The sequence below is a fragment of the Apteryx rowi genome, unplaced genomic scaffold (genome assembly GCF_003343035.1).
Source record: "Apteryx rowi isolate R43461 unplaced genomic scaffold, aptRow1 scaffold_275, whole genome shotgun sequence".
NCBI classification, from domain to species: Eukaryota; Metazoa; Chordata; class Aves; order Apterygiformes; family Apterygidae; genus Apteryx; species Apteryx rowi.
The window spans coordinates 141,471-147,684 of record NW_020449141.1 but is presented as its reverse complement, the minus strand read 5'-3'; the positions used below and the strand labels follow the sequence as shown (position 1 = coordinate 147,684).

General features: G+C 47.6%; 1 non-coding gene across 1 annotated transcript; it reads right to left on the bottom strand.

Moving 5' to 3' along the window:
- Window positions 1–5,520: 5,520 nt before the first annotated feature.
- Window positions 5,521–5,703, bottom strand: LOC112967428. Its single transcript, XR_003253967.1, has one exon.
- Window positions 5,704–6,214: the final 511 nt, after the last annotated feature.

The window sequence follows — 6,214 nt, the reverse complement described above, 5'->3', positions numbered from 1 at the left end:
GATGCCCATCACTCCTTTGGATGCTTCTCTTTAAGGGCTGCAAGTGCTGTAGCACGGGCAGCATTGCTCAGGACCGGTGCCAGGTTCAGTTCTGCTCAGAAATTCATTCTGAACACAAAGTTTTTATAGGCAAACATTAACCAGAGAGAAATCCTGTGCTCAGCCAAGGAGCCAGTGTGGCCGCTCTGAGCTGAACAGCTTCTGCAGCACTTCCTATAAGCATTAAGCACAGGGAAAACACACAGCTTGTACCCAATGCCACAACTAGCATGGGTTCCCCACATTTCACAACATACTTGCCTCGGGCTGGGTTTAAACTGGGAGTACTGCAGATTCAGTGGAAATTCCTTCTTACTATGAAAGGAAATCTAGGAGCCAGGCTCTTTACAGTCCAAATGCAAAGTTACAGCACTAGCCGCTGTCAGCAGGGGTATGTTTTACTACTCAGGCAGGAGAGTACTTGGTATGTGCAACCTCAGCTGTCCAAGCAATCTCTCCCAGGTATCAGTACTGCAGGTAGTCATTAACTGTATCAAACACTCAGCAGAGCTGCCTCCCCCCAGGCACAGACATATTGCTTAAGAGTAATTCCTGGATGTTCAAGGGCCGGTGCTGAAGATCACATGGATTTCAGTGCTAGAGCAGCTGATCGGTTATATAATCCACATGCAAGATGGACAGCTGCCAATTTGGATAACAGAATTAGAATTCTTGAACTGGAATGTAATCCCACTGTGGCCTTGCTGCATGCGTATCTGATTAAAGGAAGAAAGTCTCCGGGTTCTTGAGTTTCAGTGAAATTCTACCATTCCGTGGAGTCTCACACCCTCTAGTGGACAACAGAGCTTGCCACACTGAGAAGACGATCTCAAATTCTTCAGGGCTGCTCTAGTGACTGCCAAGACTGAATTATTCCTATGGATCCTCAAAGCACCATATCTAGGGAGCACTGTATGTCACCAGGGTGAGACCGCCCTGGACAAAGGTCACAAGCGTCAGCATACGAGAAGTAATTTTATTTGCCTACGGGAACTTGCGGTGTGTTAAAAATCTTTGTTCTGTTTACACTCCATAGCAGGCATTAAATAAGGAGAATGGAAGAAGAGTGAGCTTTGAGAAGTGGATTTTATTCATGCTTACCATCTTGTTATCTAAAAGGACCAAACACGGGATAACTGAACTGAACTGCAGGAACAGGATTCTCACCATCATGCAGAAAGATCTTCCAGTCCAACCACCTGGAAAGAAATGATCAGGACATTCAACCAGAACAAGCATACTGCATGGAAAACTAGGCAGATGACAGAGCTGTTCGAAGCATATGCCAGGTAGTCAAACAGAGCGAGTCCGTCAAGAACAACAAGTAATCCAGGGCCCTTTTGCAAATGATTATGTTGCATGTTAATTGAAATAAGAAAATGCTTTATCATTTAAGTTAGTCGACAGAAAACACCACAGACAAATAGTGTTGTTTTCAAAATGAAGACTCTTCAAGCTTAGAAGATATTTTTCCGACTTATATCCAACTTTTCCCTCTTTTATCAGAGGTCTGACAAGTTTTAAATATAGCTGTGTATTTACAGATTTTGGATTTAAAGGATAAACACAGCTCATTTTCCAGCCGCAGCTAGGGCCAGGTTACAGGCAATCACCCTACCTAAGGCTTCATACGCTTTGTTCTGACAGCTCATGTGGCAGAAAATATCAATTTGTAACCCAGCGAAGAGTGATGTTAGTTAAAGCGAAGGGAAATGCTTGTTCAAACAAAATCAAACAAAGGATGTCTGTCTCTAGCAGCACAAAGGTGAAATGTTTTCTAACTGCAGCCTGAGACTGTTAGACAGCTCTGACAAGGTTAATCCAACGTTAGAGGACAAATCAGAAAGAGAGGACTGGTTACAGCTTCAAAGCATGCAACTACTCATCTGGTGGGCAGAGTCAGCAAGCTCAGCTCAGGTACCTAGGAGGGGGTGTAGACTAAGCAGCCACTTTGTGGTCAGCAGGAACACCTAAACAGAAGAGCAGAAAGTATTAAGTACAGCACATTTTGACACGTGTAGACCGAAAAGCTACTGGTTAAGAGGTTTCTAAGCTTTAAAAGACCATTTAGTTTTGACAGGCACCTGGCACAAGAGCCCAGCCTGCAGGCCAGAAGCGAACTTCCCTCTCCCTAAGCGCTTCTGGCAACTCCATCATCCTTCAGCCACTGCACGTCAATCAGGCATGACAATTTTGCTTTGATTCAAAAGTCATCCAAAGGGCAGGATATTCACCTTACAACAGTCCCCAAAGGGCCAAAAGGGAGAAGTTAAATTGCATCACTGTTGCAATCATACCTAAGGTACAGTACTTGCTTAGGCAGGATCTGTAGGAAGAAGCAATACCTTTTGCTTCTTGATACAGCAGATACATGTGAGAAGGAAAAGATAAGCTTTCATACCCATCTGCAGAGCGTTGCACTGAAGAGTGCTCCATTTCGCCTATGTTAGCCTTGCAAGCTTAAAGAGAGCCGCAGGTAACCCAGCAGATTCTTTCATCAATGTAAGATAATAATGCATATTCAGGAATAAGCTTGTGAAAGAGATGGATTGAACTATTGCCACAGGTGCCTGTCATTTAAAATAGCAGTTGCTTTATCTCATCAAATAAAGCAATCTAGTTTTATTATACTCAAATAGCCTCTCAACTGAGGTGTTTTTTTTATGAAGATGCAAGGTATAAAACTAATTATCAGTTAGTACCAGGCTCATCATAACGAGAAGAGACCACAAGGTTATCATATAAAGGCTTTCCTAATGCAGCACTACCTAGAAAGGAGCCACTGATACGCCTCTGCCTGGAAACTGGAGAGCTCCCAATTCTTCACGTGGTGGCACATGACCAGAGACATTGTCGTGTTTTCTGAGGGCAAACAACCACTGCACTGACACAGACAAAGCCAGTTTTGGAGCAGCCAGTTGCTGACAACCCAAATTAAGGAATTTGCGTCTTACAGCCCGACATGGGCTTCCTTCCTAATCCTGCTGTGCACGAGGCCCAGGGAACCTAATGCCAAATACACTGCAGAAAGCCAGCAGGACCTTCCGCAGGAACCGCCGGCGAGGCGGACAGTTGATACCAGCGGGGCTCTTCGCAGCAAGGGAGGATTTTAGTAGGAAGTGTCCCAAGTCCGCAGGCACCCCTTAACTTGTGCTGCTCCCGAGGCCTCCTTGCCTCTTCCTGGGCCTTGCTAACCATACGTGGCATCTCTATTCAGAGCAATAAGTGAAAAGCAAGTTGAGGACTGGGATTTTATTATCAGAGAAATGCACTGTACTCAGCCTTCTTTTCTGCTGGCCAGTTGGGGCAATGAAAGCTGTACTTGAAGCCCTCCCTTAATCCCAGGCAAGCTTCCTATGTCTGCTCCAAACCCTTCCAGCTGGCCTTCCAGAAACAGTTCCCAGCTCCAGCTCATACACAATAAGGTGCCTGAAAGAACCCCCTCCGCTGCTTACTGCCATAGGAAAGTACATTAAAACCGAGACTGACCAAAGCCCAAAACTCGATTCAGCGTTTTGTGAACACAGAGAACTTCACCTGCTTAGACTTTTAGCCAGAAATCTAGCTAGAGACCACTGCCCTACACAGACATGTCTTCTCTGGATCAGCATCATCTAGAAGCATCTAGGACAAGCAGCACCTCACTACTCAGGTCTTTAAAATCCTTCCCCGTAGCATTCCTCCCATGAAAACTTCCAGCAGCCCACCAGCGCCGGTCACTGCTTTTGGCCACCACCTTCTTCCCAGCATGTAGGAAGCTGCTCTCAGACTGCGGTGTCATGGTAAAATAACACTGCCAGATTAAGCACACAGCTGACCAGATCACGGATGGAAATGCGATGGCTCTTCCGTGGAAACAGCCAGAGCGCACAACACTCATGTTGGTTTATACCGACAGTGGAAGGTCAGACGCTTGGCCAGCAGAAAGCCTGCTGGCACAGCATTAACCTCTCAGATGGGTCTGAGCAAACTGGAGGCAGCAAGGTGAGCTTACACTGGCTCAGTGTCACAGGGACGCAGCACTCAGATCTGGCACTAGGAGGCCCAGAGTCAGGTGCAGTTTCATTTCTACTGTCGCAGGTAAAGTACAAACCGCGTTTCTTCAAAAACGCATCGCCTGAAGGACAAGCAGATGTGACAAAGAATTATCACAGAGCTTGTTAAACCATCAGGCTCCCAAATTAACACTCCCCTGAAATTAATGGGGACAGTTCGTACAGCTGGCTAAAACAGCATGACACAGAACTACAGCATGCTGGAGCACCTGTGACACAGACATTGCTACAAGCCTTCTCGCTCAGCTGCTGCCAGTGTGCAGTGTCTGATTTGCAAGACTTGATTAAAAATAAAAACTTTGTTTCTACAGGAAATACAACGTTCTGGCAGCTACTGCATGGACACAGTCCACGCTGCGGTCTCTACAGCGCGGTGTAGACCCCCAGCAGAACAAAGCCAAGCACGGTGGGGAGAAAAGGGGGGCAGGAAAGCCAGCTTTCCCTCCCTCCCCTGCTTCCAGCTACACCATCCATCCTCTTCCTCATGTCACCTTTGACACTGTTGCCTCTTCCCGTAAGCATCTTTACTCTACTAATGTGGCATAAAGCTACCCACTTTTCCCCCCCTCGGCTTGTTTTTGCTGTTTTAGTGGGTTAAATCAGCTCACAAAGAGGCCTGACAAATCCCAGCGCCAGCTCAAGATGTGCAAAGGGAGCATTTAGCTGGGACTGGGGGAGCAGGGGCTCCCGTTTCAGCAGCAATATGTTAATTCCGTTTGTCCCAATCTGCACTCGGAGAGCTCAGTTATTGCTAGCACATCAGCTGCAGCCACGTGCAAAGCACGATCTGATGGCAAAGCTGGTTTAAGGAGCATCTTCTACCTCCCACAGCCTGACAGCTCTCAGTGGTACTGCAGCAACCATCTGGAGCAACCTCCCTGTGAAGCAGATCACCCAGCTGATGTGAGCAACAAGCAAAAAAGGTGTTTTGGTGTAATTTTTTTTTCCCAGAAGTCTAGATCACTTTGGAGTTGTGTTCACAGTGCAGGCTTTCCTCACCTCCCCCTTCCTATACTTGTGAGAGCACATGTTCTCCTTAGGTACGACCTCCTCAGCTGAACTCGTCAGCTGCAGGAGAAAAACCAAAGAACACTAAAGAAAGTCATGATTGCAACAGGAGAACAAAAACACACAACCTCGGACAAACCTTTACAAATTGCTCAAGTAAAGAATCCAAACAATGGGTATACGCTGCTACATGGAAAATAAAGTTTGGGAATTTGGATAGTACCACTGATAAATCAAGTGAGAACATATTAGCTATGTATCTAAGTTCTAACTTGAAAGTCTGTAAAACTTGCCTGTAAAGGAAGGGCAATATCAGTTTCACTTTGGTAGAGGCTTTTTAAAAGAAGATTCGGTATACATTAAAGAAACTAATGCGCAAGCCATAAAGAATATCTTTTCTTGGCTTAAAACAGGAACCTGTTGTATGCAGTATCATACATGACCATCAAAACACTCCATGAATGCTCACACCTGTTACTGCATAGGACAAACTCCGGCCTGGAGTCTGCGTGGGAATTAATCTCGGGCACGGGTGAGGCCGGCTGGTACAAGGCTGGAAACACCTGGCTCCGACCACACAGCAGCCATTTCCCAAGCCCTGCGCTCTCCGCGGCGCCCGCAAGTCTCACGCGCTTCTGCACAGCTGCACCCCACGCAGGAGGAGACGTACGCATCTCGTCCAACTTGCTTTTATCCTTACGTACCTGATGAATCGAACCGTCAAATGCAAACAATGATTTTCAGTCGTGATTCAAGGCTGCGGCTTCTTCGGAGCTAAATCCCAGCAGGAAATTCTGTGAGAACAAAGTTCAGAGAAAAGCCGGCACAACGGCATGAGGAAGACAAACCTCCCCGGGCCAGCTGATGAGCCGCAGTCGCGCAGCGAGCGCGCCCAGCCCACCCTCCTGGGCCACGCACCCCTCCCTGCGTCTACGCTCACCCTCCTCCACAGCCCCCCACTCCATGCCCCCATCCCCTCCCCGCGCTGCTGCCCTGGGCCTCACGCCTGCACCCGCACACCCCAGCGTGGGTCTGCAGGCTCCCGACACCCCCCCCAGAGGCACAGCCCAAGCCAGGGTTGTTGCTTGTGTGACGCCCCAGCTCTCCCCCCT